Below are 17,896 nucleotides of genomic sequence, written 5' to 3'. Positions count from 1 at the left end.
TACTGATACACGTTCCTCTCGTACCTTTCAGACTTCGTCACAGAAATCCGAAAGAAGAGGACGGTCAGAAAAAAAGGAAGAACGCGCGAAGTCCAAAGACGATCAACACGTTCCAAAAAAGAAGAAAACTCAATTCACCAAAAAGAAGGTAGCAGGTCTAAAAATCAGACATGCATTCGGGAGATCTTGAGGACACAACTCAAGAACGGGGAGTGGGCTCAGACAATGTTGGACAGCGCAGCAGAAGTAACCGTAGCTCGCAAGATCTTGAAGGATCATCTGGAGACATTGGACTTGAATGAGTACATCCAAGTTGAAACTGCTGATACCAGAGTTAGTGTCCCACACAAGTTGTATGAAATAACACTCCGGATGGAGGGGGATATAACTAGAAAAATAAGAGCACTCTTTTGGGAGAAGCTCTCTAAGGGTTATGACATTCTTCTAGCTGAACAAGACTGGCCACCTGAATTGCCAGCGAGTGCCCACATGGTGAAGAAATCATTATGCCAGCATTCTCCAATCATATTCCAATTCATAAAAAATATACTTATACCAGGAAATGGGCAGTAGCCCAGGCTCCTGCATTACATAAAAATCATCTAGGATGGGGTGAGGATTCTCCTCAACATAAAATCCAGTTAAAAACTCTACCAACTGCACAAAGGCAGTACCCAGTTAAGCAAGAAGCTAAAAAACAGGTCATGGAGATCTTAGATCAACTTAAATACCAAGGGGTGATTGAAACATGCACCTCGTCAATTAACAATACTTTGTTTCCTGTCTCCAAACCAGACAATACATATCGTCTAGTTTTGGATTACAGATTTTTAAACTCCTGTTGCAAAACCTTTGCAGTACAAAATGCACACAGTGCAGCACTAATGAATAATATTGTGCGTAAAAAATATAAAACAACATTAGATATTTCTAACTATTTCTTCTGTCAAAACATTGCACCGGAAAGTAGATATTTGACCGCTTTCTCAATCATGGGGTGCACAAAAAGGTGTAGGGTCCAACTACTGGTCAGCCTGGACCTCAAATAGTTGCAAAACAGAACAAGATGGCTGATCAGGATTATTAATGACAAAATTTGGAACCACACAGCCAAAGCATGCCGTGTAGCCACGGGATTAAATAATGCCCAACCAATTTAGTACATTTTCAAAAATGATTTTGTATTATTTCACAAAAAACACATGACATCAAATAGACACTCCATCATAACAGTTAGTGCAAAAACATGGAAGAATATATACAAATATATACAACTATATGGCAATGAAGTAACCATACATTAAAGGAAAAAAACCTCATCAAAATCTTGTGGTGACACCAACTATAGTCTGTACACTAGGTTCAATAACACAAAAATTGCAATTTGAACACATTCTTAGCAATTCATATAAGAAATAAACCAGTCCTTTAGTAACAAAACCTGTGAACAAGGCGGAACTTGGATGGAATAGCCTGCCTGTCACATGACACCTGTGAATAGTAATTTTCAAGAAATTGCAGATAGGGCCCACGTAAATGGTCTGAGTATGTCCCTAGCTGCACCCTTTGATTTTTAACACAGGCTGGGGGTCAACGCGTTTCGAACCTTATTGAGTCTAGGTTCTCCTCAGGACGAGGACTGGGTAAGGATGTACCTTCTCAGCCTACACAGGGGCTGCGTGGAGAGAAGTTGAAAGTGCCACTCAGTTGCTTCTGAATGCAGTGTCAAGAACGCCTGGATCCGGGGCGCCCTGGGCGGTCTGGGTTGTCTGATTGAGACTCACGTTATCTTCATCGTGCTTTTTTTATATATATATTTATATTGAAGGCTGCACTTAAAAATGCACGATGGAACAGAAACGAGCCGCGGGACGTTTCAGGCGGCAGAGCGGGAATGAATCTCTCGCTGTGAGTCAAAGCCCTCAGTTGTTCTAGTCCATAGTCATGCTTGCCTGCCGGTCCGGTCAGGCAAGCACGACTATGGACTAGAACAACTGAGGGCTTTGACTCACAGCGAGAGATTCATTCCCGCTCTGCCGCCTGAAACGTTCCATCGTGCATTTTTAAGTGCAGCCTTCAATATAAATATATATATAAAAAAAAGCACGATGAAGATAACGTGAGTCTCAATCAGACAACCCAGACCGCCCAGGGCGCCCCGGATCCAGGCGTTCTTGACACTGCATTCAGAAACAACTGAGTGGCACTTTCAACTTCTCTCCACGCAGCCCCTGTGTAGGCTGAGAAGGTACATCCTTACCCAGTCCTCGTCCTGAGGAGAACCTAGACTCAATAAGGTTCGAAACGCGTTGACCCCCAGCCTGTGTTAAAAATCAAAGGGTGCATATTCCACACTTTGAACCTGAGACCACCCCTGGAGCGGTTTGTTCGGGATGTCAGGGTGTGGCGTTCCCTTCCACTTACTCTTTTGGGCAAAGCTGCCCTGTTTAAAATGATGGCTCTGCCTCGTTTTTTGTACCTCCTGGAGAATACGCCGTTTCCGGTGCCCCCCGCCTACTTTAAGGCCATCTCGGCGGCACTTTCTAATCTGCTCTGGGATGGAAAGCCAGCCCGCATTGCGCAGAACAAGCTGGTGAGGGACTGGTACGATGGGGGGATAGCGCTCCCTAGTATTGAACTGTATTACTGGGCTGCCCACCTTAAGCAGATCAACTACTGGTTACATGTCCCACACACGGACCCAGCCTACATGGCGGACAGGCGGAATATCGAACCCAGGGGTCTGCTGAGGAGCCTATATAGCCGCAACGTCCCGTCAGAGCTACAGGGCCCGACACGTCATACGATCCAAATCTGGTACAAAGCTCACAGGCACCTGCAATGCGCGCACACTGTTACACAGATGACACCCCTATGGGACTCACACAGGTTGGGTTACATGGGCAATACCAAAGGGTTTAAGGCATGGGACGATATTGGAATTTTAGTGGTGGGGGACCTCTGGAAAAATCACAGAATCGTGGATTTTGGGTTCTTACAGGCCAAATATGATATGAGAGAGTCCGAACGATACAGATTCATGCAGATACGGCACGCACTGAGGGCGGCCATTCCGGCAGATGCGACTCTGCAGGAGTCTACCCCCCTTGAGGACCGCCTGCTAACAGAGCACATGCCCCAAAAAGCCACTTCATACACGTACAGGAAACTAGTTAACAATCTCCCTGACTTGTTGTCCAGATTGCGCTCCAGTTGGGTAGCGGACATAGGTGACCTTGATGACTCGGAGTGGCAGGAGGCTCTCTCGTCACCTTGCGAGTCGGCGATCCCATCCAGGCTTAAGCTGGTGCAATTGAAAGTCCTGCACCGTACGTACTATACCAGGACGGTTCTGTACAAAATAGGAAGGGCTGATCAGGAGTACTGCCTCCGCGGATGCAGAGAACGGGGGACATTCTTCCACACCATTTGGGATTGCGGGAGGCTGGCAGGGTATTGGACAGCGGTGTTACGCACTATTTCTCAGACTGTGAATGTTTCCCTGCGGTTAGACCCGCGCTGCTGCTTGCTGAACATTTGGGAGGCCACGGACTTGACCCATAGGCAGCGGGACTGGGTAGTGTTGGGCCTGATGGTTGCGAAGCGTAATGTGGCTAAATTGTGGGGATCACCAGTGGTGCCCAGGCTGAGAGATTGGTGCAGTGATATGGATGACGCAATGGTGGCAGAGAAGGCGGTGTTTGTCCGGAGGGGGTGCCCCAGGAAATGGGGTCTGATCTGGGGGGCATGGAACAAGTACAGAGGAGACATATGCGAACCTCCGGTAGAAGATTTGGATGAGGGCTTGTCAGATTGAGTTTTTAGAATTTTTCCGAGGGAATGTGTGCTGATGAGTTCTCCAGCCTTGGTAGACGCCTGACTGTTGCATGAAAGGGGGGAGCCGGGAGGGGTCATGGACTACGTCACTAATGTTCCGATGATGTGATGATAACTATGGGTCTGTCTACCCTCTAGGAACACTTTGTGGTTATAGTTGATAGCTGTGCTCTTGTTGTTTGGTGTTGTTTGGTTCTACGGTTAAAATGCAGACCTTTGTGACTTCCGACAACATTGCCAACGTAAAGATGCACACAAGGAATGTTTGCCGCCGGGCCTCAGGGATGCCGGCTGAACGGCTGTGTAAATTTCCACTTTCCACCCTTATCGCTGAAATGTTTGAGGCCGGCCCCAGAGGTTGTAGGCGTTCAACTGTGTCTCGATTTGAGTGTGCAATAAAGGTCTTTTAAAAAAAAAAAAAATCAAAGGGTGCAGCTAGGGACATACTCAGACCATTTACGTGGGCCCTATCTGCAATTTCTTGAAAATTACTATTCACAGGTGTCATGTGACAGGCAGGCTATTCCATCCAAGTTCCGCCTTGTTCACAGGTTTTGTTACTAAAGGACTGGTTTATTTCTTATATGAATTGCTAAGAATGTGTTCAAATTGCAATTTTTGTGTTATTGAACCTAGTGTACAGACTATAGTTGGTGTCACCACAAGATTTTGATAAGGTTTTTTTCCTTTAATGTATGGTTACTTCATTGCCATATAGTTGTATATATTTGTATATATTCTTCCATGTTTTTGCACTAACTGTTATGATGGAGTGTCTATTTGACGGCATGTGTTTTTTGTGAAATAATACAAAATCATTTTTGAAAATTTACTAAATTGGTTGGGCATTATTTAATCCCGTGGCTACACGGCATGCTTTAGCTGTGTGGTTCCAAATTTTGTCATTAATAATCCTGATCAGCCATCTTGTTCTGTTTCTCAATCATGGGGACACAGCGTCAATACTGTCGTGTCCCCCAGGTATTCAAGAATAGTCCAGGGTTATTTTCAGCCAGAGTAACAGAGTTACTACAAACGTATGATGATGCAGCATTATCATATGTCGATGACATCTATCTAACAGACGATGACTTGGATAGGCACTTGAACAGGGTGAACACCACAATATTGGGCTTCGCCTCTGAGGGGTATAAATTCAATTTTAAAAAATCACGAATTGCCCACCTCAACGTCCTGTTTCTAGGATATGAATTATCAAGTGAAGGCAAAAGCCTGGTAGCAAACTTTCTAGAGAAATGTGTGCTGCTCCAACCTCCAAAAATGCTGAAAAACTTAGTCAATTCTAGGTTTCCTAAATTTCGAAAGAACTTACATTCTAAATTACGCAGAAAGGGTTAAACCTCTCTACGAATTAATCAAACCTGATTTCAAAACAGTTAATTGGACTCAAAAACACACAGAAATTTTACGTTCAGTGCAAACAGACGTTAGCAACAACACATTTTACAAACACGCGTAAACGTACGCAACCTAGTGATCTGAATCATTCCAGGAAGATGCGGATTCACATACTTAACCTTTAATGAAGGAGAAAAAGTACCTATTGCTTATAAATCACACTTGTACACACAAGCAGAATTGAAATTCACTTCTACAGAAAAAATTCTGACAGCGGTTCAAACTGCAGTAGCAAAAGAGAGAGCCCTCGCAGAGAGTAAGCGCATAATGGTCGTTACACCTGTACCTGCCTTAGAGGCAGTGACAAAAGCAAACATTCCAAATGCAAAGGCTTTACATCCGTGATGGATACAATAGGTTAATTATCTTGCTGCAACAGACATTGAATACGTTTTTGACCCATTTTTGAAAACACAAGATTTTCTACAATACGAACAAGAATGTCTTCTGCCTACTGAGATTCTGCCTCTAGAACAGTACGGATGTATAATATATACAGACGGATCAGCACAACCCGCAATTGGGGTTAACAAGCTTATAGTGCTGCGTGCGCGATCGTTAAAGGTCGCTGGAGAGATGGCAAATTCCGACCAATGGTCACTAAATCTCAATCTCTAGGAGATTGTACAGCTCAGCGAGCTGAACTACAAGCATTCAAGATGGCGCTTGAAAATACTGATCGCGAATTTCCCACACTCATAGTGTGCGATTCCTATTATTGCGTTCAATCTTACAATGTATACTTGCAGAACTGGATTCAAAACGGTTTCAAAGATGCAAAAGGTGGCACAAACAAGTAGTTCAGTTACGAAAAGAACTACAAAAAGCTCACATGATCCATACACTGAGTCATCAACGTGATGGCGTTCATGTTACAGAGAATTAATTGGCTGATGTAGCCGCGAAGGCAGTTGTGCAAACGGCTTCCGTAGCTGCAATCACTCGTTCTAAAACGAGAATAGATGGTGAAATAATGCAAACTGTCAATGCTTCAAGCAAAGACAGTGGTAAAACATTACCAAAAGGCTATCCACTCAAATACTCATACATAACTGATGCAAGTAATGTTCCTTTTGCTCGAATCCCTGGATTGGGAGATAGAGAAATTCCAAACCTGGAACATAGATTAGGACTAATTTTAGCAGCACATGAAGGGCTCGCTTCTGCACACGCAGGTGTTTCTGCAACAGTGTCATTATTAAAACAGAGATACTGGTGGCCCCGCATGAGGAAATAGACCAGAACTATGTTTTGGAATGTGAAATCTGCCAAAAGATGAAAGTGCCTACAGTGAAACGTCCTGTGCAGACTCCCCTGTTAATCTCAGATAAACCATAAGCTTGCGTTTACCTAGATCACTGCGGTCCCTTGCAGAGGGATGGTAACTATAAATATATCATGGTCACAGTGGATTCATGCTCAAGATTCATTTGGATGTGGCCTCAGTGCTCGGCTGACGCCTGAACTGTTATAAAAGATTTGCGAGTCTTTATCGGCACATACGCAATCGGCACGCTACATTCTGGCCAGGGTCCTGCGTTTATTTCAAAAGCTTACAAGGAGGCTATGGCCAATCTGGACGTTGCATTGCGGTATTCTAGTCCATTCCATCCTGAGGGAAATTCGGTTGTGGAGAGAAAAAAACGGGACATTAAGCAATCTATAACAGCAAGGTATTAGGCTCGGGTGACAGGTGGGTCAAACATCTAATAAGTGTCCAACGTAGTCTTAACAACCTGCCAGAAGTTCTCTAGGGGGAATCACTCCATATGAAATCCTTTTTGGAACTAGAATGATTGTCCAGGACCTTGATCGTCACACTTCAGTGATATAACAAAAACCTTTTGATATCAAAGACCGTTTGGCTGTTTTGCAGGACTTATATGAAATAAGAAAAAGCCAAAGCAACATATTCCTGAAGCCGACGACCACTGAAAAGAAACCACGCGTCCCAGCAAGGCCTGCCTGGATTCCAAATATTTGGGATCTAGTCAGAGAAAAGATCGCGGACAAGAAGGAATTTGGGTCTTCTTACAGACAACCAGTTCCTGGGCTAGCAATCCACGGATCCAGAACAGTGTTACTGCCGCCCCTTGCTGGAAGAAAGGAGAATAGGTTCGTATCCATCGACCTGGTCAAACCACACCATGTGGCCAATCATAAGTAGTAGGCCAAGTGGACTCCAAAGATGTAGCAGACGCCCGAATCTGGCTACAATCGAAGAGGCTCAAACTGAGAGACTCCTCACCTTCGAAGAATCTGCAGTGCGAAAAGAAGGACTATGCAACAAAGCCATGGAACTTGTGCCTCTTGGGACCCAAATAATACTTTGTCAAGAAACGCCTGTCTACAATGAAATAGCATCCGACTATACTAATATGACAAGTGATCAAGTGGTTCCAGCGATTTCATCGAATCCTGAAGCAATCCCTACAATTGACAGAACTGCCTCTGGCTATTTTATTAACTTTGATACGTTTTCTGAGGATCCCAGCGAACCTGAAACGACGCCAGCTCAAAGAACTTTTAAAGAACAAGCAACAGAACTTTTTCATCAACTGGAAAGACATATCTGGTTTCACCATGGATTGAACTATGGGTAATGTTGGGTGTACTTTTTCTTCTACTTTGGTTGACTCTGATATTTACCTTGGGAATTCTGATCAATGGGAGATATAGTAAAAAGGACACAGAAAGTAAAAACATCAACTCACTCCTCAAACCACACAAATCATCCCATCGTGAACAAAGAGACTTGTCATCAGTGAACATCGCAGCCGTTCCTATACCTGGTGGTATAACTTGGGACAGAACTGATTATGACATCTTTGGTCCTGCAGAGCTGTTGAGGATTCTACACCGGGAAACATCACTTACAACGCAACATTTACCACGCAGTGCCTTTACATCGCAACTTTTACAACGCAAACCATTACAACGCATTGCGCTGGGGGGCGCTCTAGGATAAGGAATAGGTTAATTTACTATCCAATAACCTTCCCTACTATCCACGGGGACTGGAGTTGGAATAGTAAATTAAACTATTCACTATCCAGCGCCCCAAAGCACTATGCGTTGTAATGGTATGCGTTGTAAAAACCGCGTTGTAAAAGCATGCGATGTAAAAGCATGCGTTGTAATGTCGTACATCCTTCTACACCAATTCAAGGTTTCCTTGAGTGACTTTGTTTCATCCAGCACCTTTTCTGAGGATTGGGACTTTGAGACTGTTAATATTATGATGTCAGACTTACAAATGTCTGCAAAATTTACAAATCATGAATATGTAAATGTAAATGTATTTCGATTTATATAGCGCACGAATCACCCAGGGGTCTCAAGGCGCTTGCTTAGGGAACCCGTCCTGGTATTCCCCTGTGAGATACCCCGGCAGGGTATCCACAAGGTGAAAGCCAGGCATCCCACCGCGAGGGGCCGTAGTGGAGATTAAGCAAGCTATTGCCCAGAGTCGCAGAGTGTGACCCCGTGAGTTGAGTAGGCACCGGAGCGAGAATTGTCAAGTCCGTGGAATTTTGAGCCCGAGACCCGCCGAGGCGGGGAATCGAACCCTGGTCCACGGTCGATCTCAGCTTCCGGGTCTGCCGCCTCTAACCACTGAGCCACGCTTCTCCACCACTCCATACTTAGAAGGTTCATCAGATTATGAACAAATGTACTGTTATAATCACTATGGTCATCATTTCTTGCATAAATCTGTAAACCCTAGAAATGTACTGAAATGTAACCAATGGGAACATTGTCCTACGCCATCAAAGGGTATCTCAATAACATTTTATGCCAAATTTCCATACTTTTCAGGTTTTAATGTTTCAAATCCAGAATCATTTTACTTTAAAAATGTGAATAAGACAGGTATGAAAAGTATGCTAACTAATACTAAGCAAATTTATTCTGTGGACTTTTATGCTCAACTGTCTACTTTAGGCTTTGACTTTTGGAAAGACAACATGGAGACAAAAACTGTCTGGGGCACAACAGACTGGCAGGTGCAGGGATTATAAGCTTTATTTAGAGCCTGCATTATCCCAGAACAAATAATGTTTTGAATGACACTGTTCAACAGACATCTTGTCTTGGATTAGCTAAGATAAAAGATTTAAACAAACCGTCCATACCTACACCTCCACCAGACAGTAATAACACTACAGAAGGGGTGGTCAACGTACATACTAAAACAGATCTTGATTGGAAAAAAAGGTTAATCTGGCCCCCAGACACAAAAAACTGTCAAGATAGATTCCTGAATAAGACACAAGGGTTCACATACACTAGGCCAGATCCAAGATATATCCAGAGACAACATCCAGGGATAGTAACATCATACAGTGTGGGAAAACTATGCCTTGAGTGTCTACAAAAATCTACACTAAAGGAAGTAAAACAACACTTATCTTTACTTAAAGATGGCGTTGATCTGAGGGACTTCTTACAAGGACCTACTAAACCGCGTCATAAACGTTTTATATACACTGGTATCAATGCTCTTTATAATGACGCGTGGAAGATTACGCAAGCAGGGGCTGCAGAACGAATACGAGAAATTGATCGTATTAATTTAGAGAAATCTCTCTCTGTAGTTGACAATGGGTTAACGACTCTGTTATCCAGAATTTATTCTTTGGATAGCATAGTATCCTCTGCCATAGACATAATGGAACAGGACTTGGTCATGTTACAACATGGTCAGTCACAATTGCGTTCTATAATGCTATTGGGCTGGACGTTACAAAACCTTCGTTCAGGCTATGTGCCTTGGCGTCTAATCAACACCACGTCATTGTTTTCTGAATTTAACCTTACAGATAAACAAATCACACTGGCACAGAGGGGAGCAGACTATATAGTGCTGAGCATTGACAAACTGGAAAGATTGCCATTAACTGTTTCTGAGAAACCAGCATCAGAATGGATAATACACGGTACAATCACTCTGCCTGTTACAATTTTCCATTTTCAGTATTGTTTAAAACATATACCAGCAGGCGTATATGAAAGGTTGGGTAAAGAATACATCAAGACATCCTGGGATTTACCTTATACACACAGATGTTGGAGTGGGGAAAAGAAGGGTTTCTTAGTGGTACAAATTGGAAAATGCACTAAGCGGTTCACTCCTATGTCAGGGTATTAATTTACACGGGCCTGCGATGGTTCTTCGAACAACTTATCCTGCCACCTGCAAGGTTCTCCGGCTGCAGTGATTCATCCAATTTTTAGGCAGCTTTTTAATGGAAGTTACATTATGTTGAATGATCACAGCTGCTGTGGCATGTTGCCAGGAACCCCCTATCTCGTAACTGTGTCAGCCAGGGTCACTTGCTGTATGCAAGTATTGTTTCCTAAAACCAAGACAGACGGAGAGTCGCCATTATGGCCTTCACTGAACATCTCTTCTATACGAATTGATACTTTAAGAAGAATGAAAGCCATTCTTTTACAAAAAACTGTGCCACTGACCTCGGCCAAAGAAACATATGATCTGCAAGTCTCAAGGACTTCTGCAGAGATACATGCCCTTTAGCGACAAACTGCCCTATACATTTCTCAGAAATGTTAGGTCGTATCTTAAACATGTCTGATACGATTGGTATTGTACATGTATTTAAGATGATTTTTTCAGAACTGTTAGTACCCTTTGAAGGGTAAACAGTCATAAAATCGATTCCAAAATATAGAATGGACATAATATCGAAGTAAAAATATAGAATGGACAAAATATCGAATGGACACAATATAGTGGTTAAAAATATCGAATTTAAGGTAAGTAATATCAATTTTTAAAATATAGAAGTCAAAATATCGAAGTATACAATATAGGCATTAAATATATCGATTTTTTAATAATATCAATTTTTTTAAAGTGTTTTGTATGTTAGTATATGTGTGAAAAGTGTATATTAATTTTTGTAATGTATGTTTAATGTATTTTAAGTAATGAATTTTATGTTATTTAATTTTTGCGTAATTTAATTCTGTAGCGGGTTGTGGGTTTATAGGGGAATAGGGTGGGAAGTAATTTAATTATATTAAATTAAATATTAATTTTTAGCAATTATTAATTTTTAATTAAATTTAGCTTTTTAGTTCTGTAGCGGGTTGTGGGTTTATAGGGGAATAGGGTGGGAAGTAATTTAATTGTAATTAATTAAATATTTTTATTTATTTATTGGTATTCATTTTGAATTTATTGTTATTTTTTAATTGGTAATTAATTTTTATTAATTGCCAATTAATTTGTATTAATTGATTAATTGTTAATTATGTTAATTTTCTAAATTTATTTTCTGTAGCGGGTTGTGGGTTTATAGGGGAATAGGGTGGGAAGTAATTTAATTGTAATTAAGTAAATAATTTTTTTCATTTAATGGTATTGATTTTAAATTTATTGGTAATTAATTTTTAATTGGTAATTAATTTCTATTAATTGGCAAATAATTTTTATTAATTGGTAATTATTTTGTATTAATTAAATATTTGATAATTATGATAATTGTATTAATGTATTTTCTGTAGTGGGATGTGGGTTTATAGGGGAATAGGGTGGGAAGTAATGTAATTGTAATTAATTACATATTAAAAATACTTTTTGTGTATTGATAATTAATTTACTGTTAATTTTTAATTGCTATTAATTTTTATTATTAATTAGTTTCTGTTATTGAAAATTAATTAGTTAAATAAGTATGAATAGGTTATTAATTTTTAATAACTAATATGTAGTTGTATTTTTAATTAATTATGACATAATATTAAATTGGTTATTAATTTCAATTAATGTTTTATTGGTATTGATATTTAATTTATTTTTAATAATATATTAAATCATTACTTTCCCTACTGTTAAACTCACTGGAGTGAGAATAGTAATTTTCACCCTCCCGCTATCCAACGCTTTCCCTACTGTTGCACTCTCTGGAGTGGTAATAGTATTTTTTACCCCTACGCTAGCCAACGCTTTCCCTACTGTTGCACTCTCTGGAGTGGGAATAGTAATTTTTACCCCTACGCTATCCAAAGCTTTCCCTACTGTTGCACTATCTGGAGTGGGAATAGTAATTTTCACACTCCCGCTATCCAACGCTTTCCCTACTGTTGCACTCTCTGGAGTGGGAATAGTATTTTTTACCCCTACGCTATCCAACGCTTTCCCTTCTGTTGCACTCTCTGGAGTGGGAATAGTAATTTTTACCCCTACGCTATCCAACGCTTTCCCTACTGTTGCACTCTCTGGAGTGGGAATAGTATTTTTTACCCCTACGCTATCCAACGCTTTCCCTACTGTTGCACTCACTGGAGTGGGAATAGTATTTTTTACCCTCCCGCTATCCAACGCTTTCCCTACTGTTGCACTCTCTGGAGTGGGAATAGTAATTCTTTCCCTTACGCTATCCAACGCTTTCCCTACTGTTGCACTCACTGGAGTGGGAATAGTATTTTTTACCCCTACGCTATCTAACGCTTTCCCTACTGTTGCACTCTCTGGAGTGGGAATAGTAATTTTTACCCCTACGCTATCCAACGCTTTCCCTACTGTTGCACTCTCTGGAGTGGGAATAGTATTTTTTACCCCAACGCTATCCAACGCTTTCCCTACTGTTGAACTCACTGGAGTGGGAATAGTATTTTTTACCCCTACGCTATCCAACGCTTTCCCTACTGTTGCACTCTCTGGAGTGGGAATAGTATTTTTTACCCCTATGCTATCCAACGCTTTCCCTACTGTTGCACTCTCTGGAGTGGGAATAGTATTTTTTACCCCTACGCTATCCAACGCTTTCCCTACTGTTGCACTCACTGGAGTGGGAATAGTATGTTTTACCCCTACGCTATCCAACGCTTTCCCTACTGTTGCACTCACTGGAGTGGTAATATTAAATGTTACCCTCCTGCTATCCTACGGTAAAATATTGTACATTTGTTATTAATAACTTAAATTAATTATATCTTAATTTTAAGGTTATTTGAGTATTTTTAAGTATGTTTTAGTTAATTATATTTATAATTTCATTAATTTTAAATTACTTTTAAGACATTTAAAAATATTCGATATTTTGACTGACTATATTTTTTACAGACTATTTTGGATTCGATATTTTTGTACTTACCTGTTTGTAGATAGGAATTCGATATTTTGGCATTCTATATTTTGGTGACTATATTTTGGTAAGTCTATATTTTGTCATTCTATATTATGTCAGTGATCCTCTTTGAAGCAGTCCTAGGCATATTTCCAAATTTCGTGCACTCTGTGTTTGGCGGATTGCCTCTCGTTTTGTGACTCGTAGCAGGGATACTATTTTTGCTCCTTCTGCTCCGATATGGCAAGCCAACTCACTATCGACACCCAGATCACCTTGGAGAACACTCTCCTGGCAATGAAGTGTCGTGAGCGCATGATACAAAAACTGGGATTGACTCGTTTAAGAGATTTGAATACCACGTGGTTTCTATCATTCCGACCAATCTGGCAAGATTGCATCTTACCTGTTCTACGATCCCTGCTATCTGGAGAAGAATGCGTGCTGGACATCTGTTTGAAAACTCCCATCAGTCCTGACAATGGAAGTTGATACTTTGCTTGAACCAGTAACGGCTCATGCACTGTGTTGTCCCCAACGGCTACCAATTCTGATGACGGAATTCGTTGAGATCTCACAGAAGCAAAATGCAGACGGTGACATACGTGGAGCAACAGGCGCACAGGTACCATCTACTTCGAACATTGCTAATGCGACTGACGCTGATGGCGATGCTTCTCATCTATGTGCGGTTAATCTGCTTTACGAGGTAGTCCAACTTTCACCTACAATAGTAGACGAATTCTTTACAAACTTAGAAGATTTGATGTTTTCTCCAAACAATGACACTGACTTTTCAAGTTAGCACACAGTGTTCTGTGAGACTCTGAATTCGACTTTCATTTTTCAAAACAAGATTCTAATTTCGGAACTCTATTTTTTCTATGATCAGACTTTTTCCAAATTTGTACTTTTTGGGGGGCTCAAAGTAATCTGCTTAAAGTAGAACTATTCATAGAGAACTAGAATTCTTTCAAAACTTCCAAGAGACAATATTTGACCTTGTCCACACTCAAACAGTTTATATATTCTGCCATGGAATGGTCTCGACCTTTTTTTCTGTATTTTAGAGCCATTTCATAAATGTATTTTCATGATTCATTCGGATAGCGTTTTCAAATGTCATCTATATGCTTTGAATGAAATATTGCTTTTCAGCACAAATGCTCTTTTCGTGTACAACCAATTCCAATACATTTTTTATGTATTTTGGGTGGGGTTTTAACACATCATGTTTAGATATGTTTTGTGTGTTTAGAACTTAGTAATGTCGTACATAATAAAGTGGAGTGGGTGTTTGACCTCTGAGCTAACTGGCACTCACTATTAAGTTTAATATATTCGATAGAGACCTAGTCGACCTCAGTCCTACGTCTAATCTATAGGATATGTTATTCCAATGCGCAGAGCCTATTGGGAATATAGGAACTACACTACAATACTTCCTCCAGAATTTCCTGTGGCTTTGCTTTCGGATCTTTTCACAAATACTCATGCTTCATGTTGCCAACAAAGAGGGTGAGATGGGCTGGTGTTGCACCCGCCATAGGGCTTCAGCAGGATGCCACCTCAGCTCATGTATCCAGCCCTCACCTTAATGACACCAACTAGTTTCGATTGATCCTTGACTCGAACACAGACATAGACGCCAGGCATGGATCTCTCTGCCCGGGGCACAGCGGAGCCAGAGTATATTACTGAAAAGTCTGCTCCAAATGACAGACATGCTGCAAAAAGGGAGCCTTGCCCCAACCCAGTGGCCCTTAAGAGGGGCCAGAGCTGTTGTTGAAGGAGGGAGTGGAGGCAGTCAATTATTCGCCACATTGGCATGGTAAAACTGCTACCAGGAGAACACACTGCCAAGTCTGCCTCTTTAGCTTCTTGGGAACAGCCTGCACGCCCTGGACCTCAGTACTATTGGACATCTCCTCCAAGAAAAAGCCTGCCCCATGCCCAGTTCTAACCAAGACGGTCACACAACACTCCACTGGCTATTTTACGTATGTGGGAGGGCCATGGTCCTGTGCCAGGTCTCTGTCTAGGACGCAGCCAATAATCGCCATACACCATCATTTGGGCTGCTCCACTGTTAACGATTCTTCCTCATAATGACCCATGGAAACCATGTAATTACTTATACCTCTTCTAGATATTCAAGTTTGATCATTCTCTCCTCCAGGGCTGTTGCCGGCCCCAGTGGGGCTGATCTGAGGACCTCACTAAATCATCCAGTCAGTACAAGTGACAGAAGGAGCATACAGAGGGCATTAACGTATTCTGCATCAGGTATTAATATGCACTCACTGGGAATTCTTTGTTCATGGGAGATATTTGCTATTTCCAATCCCATTCACAAACAGGGTTCAACATGTTACCCACACCTGTCGACAAAGGGTAGACACATACTGATCCATTCAGTGTAGCATGTGTGCAGCCTCATAATTATAAGAGCATCGCAGATCTGTTAGTGCTTGATATAGTGTAGCTGTTCCTCACTTGCATACAAGAAATTGAACGTTGATCGCTGGAGATCACATTATTAGTTATTATTGAGGAACCTCTTTCATTATCCAAATGAATCAGACAAATTGCCTTTTTATTATTTTTTTTACAAATACAGGTACATTCGTATTGCAGTTGAGAGGTCCAGTTGGTCGTTACATATCGTCACAAGCAAAAGAAACAGGAGCAATAATTACATAATAGCTTATTTGCTTTTACCAACAGTGCAAATTGCCCTTTTAAGCTTATCCATCTGGAGCCCTCTGTGTTGCCGTCAAGGATAGAGAAGTGTAGAGAGAAAATAGAGGAGAGGAGAGCTAGTGTGCAAGAAGTGTTGTTTTGGTCTATGCTTAGTCTGGGTTGGGGACAGCGTTTGGGTGATCTGCTCCGTCGGAGGGAGCTCTGGTGGATTTACGGTGGGTCGTATGTTTCTAGGAAGGTGTCCAGTGTCAGGTAGTTGATCAGTGGGGTGATCATCATCCTGATTGTCTCTTTCCTGCCCCACCATGTTATATAAATTTGGGGGACCAGGACTCTAGAAGTGTTTTATTTTCCCTAGTAGTATTTTTCCATTTTCGTTAAGTGTGGTCATAAGGTCATTACTGAAGTGTATCCCCAGGTATTTAATGAAGCCTTTCTGCCAGGTGAGTCCCGACCCTCCCAACGACTCTCTTGTGGTGTGGATGTTAAGGGGCTTGCACTCTGATTTGTCTCTATTGAGCTTGCATCCTGATTGTGCTGAGTATGGCTCTATGGACTCCATCAGTGCTGCAATAGAGGTCTCGGGTTGCTCCGTCACAATGAGGACAACGTCCGCATAGGTGGCTAGTTTAATGTCCACGTTTCCTATGTTGACCCCCTTTATTTCGGGGTTTGCTTTAATATCTCTGATCAGGGGTTCTAGGGCTAGTAGGAAGAGTGAGGGGGATAGTGGGCAGCCCTGTCTGGTGCCACACTGCAAGTTGAGGGGTCCGAAAGCGATCCATTTATTACTATGCGTGCCCTTGGGTCTCCATATAGTGCCATCACCATCCTAATGTATCCCTCCCCCAAGTTGAATGCTTGCATGCATTGGTTGAGGAAGGCCCACGAAACTCTATCAAAGATCTTCTCGGCGTAGAGGGCAATGGCCACAGCTGGGTAGGTCCTTTTGGAGGTGTATTTTAATATATGGCAGAGAAGTCTTGTGTTGTCGCTCGACAAGTGGGTCTTAAGGAACCCTCCTTGTGAGTTGCTTATTAGGTTCGGTAAAACTTGGTTTAGTCTTGTGGCCAGTATTTTTGCATAGATCTTGCAGGCTACATTGCTTAAGGAGATGGGCCTGCAGTTCTTGGGTAGGAGGGCGTCCTTGCCCTCTTTTGGTATCACCACTATATTGGCCTCAGACATGGATAGTGAGACCAACCCATTGACAGCGCAGTGGTTGAACAGCCTCTTCACGGTGGGTCCCAATTGCTCTAGGAATGCCCTGTAGAAGGCCGTTGTGTATCCGTCCCGCCCTGGAGCCTTGTTGTCCTTAATTAATTTGGTTGCCCTTTCGATTTCAGGTGCGCTAATTTCTTGCCGTAGCTTTTGTGTTTCTGTGCTTGATAGTTTAGGGAGGCCTATTCTGGCGAGGTATTTTCTGCACGCCTCCGGGTCGAAGGTTTGGTCATTTTTGTAGAGTTCCTGGTAGAACTCCTGGAAGGTTTTTAGGATGTCCTTGTGTTTTGTGTGGGTTTTTTCTGTGAGTCTGTGATGGATGATATTGTGTATTGGTTGCATTTATATTTTAGGTATGAGGCTAGCTGTCTACCCGCCCTGTTGGCCTCGCAGGGGTTTATGGCCTTGTACTTATTGATCTACAACCCAAATCTATCACGGAACCTGCATGGGCCGCTCACTGGACCAACACGGGGGATCTGAGCCTAGCTGGGGAGCTTAAAAGATGAAACACCGGGACCGCAGAATAGCACCACCAACCAACACTGATCGCAGTTAATTGGTCCAACCAATAAACTCCTATTGGCGGCAGACATAAAAATAGTATCCCTCAATGT

The sequence above is a fragment of the Lissotriton helveticus genome, chromosome 7 (assembly GCF_964261635.1).
Source record: "Lissotriton helveticus chromosome 7, aLisHel1.1, whole genome shotgun sequence".
Taxonomy (NCBI): Eukaryota; Metazoa; Chordata; class Amphibia; order Caudata; family Salamandridae; genus Lissotriton; species Lissotriton helveticus.
The sequence above is the reverse complement of the archived record's forward strand: the minus strand, read 5'-3'. Positions refer to the sequence as shown.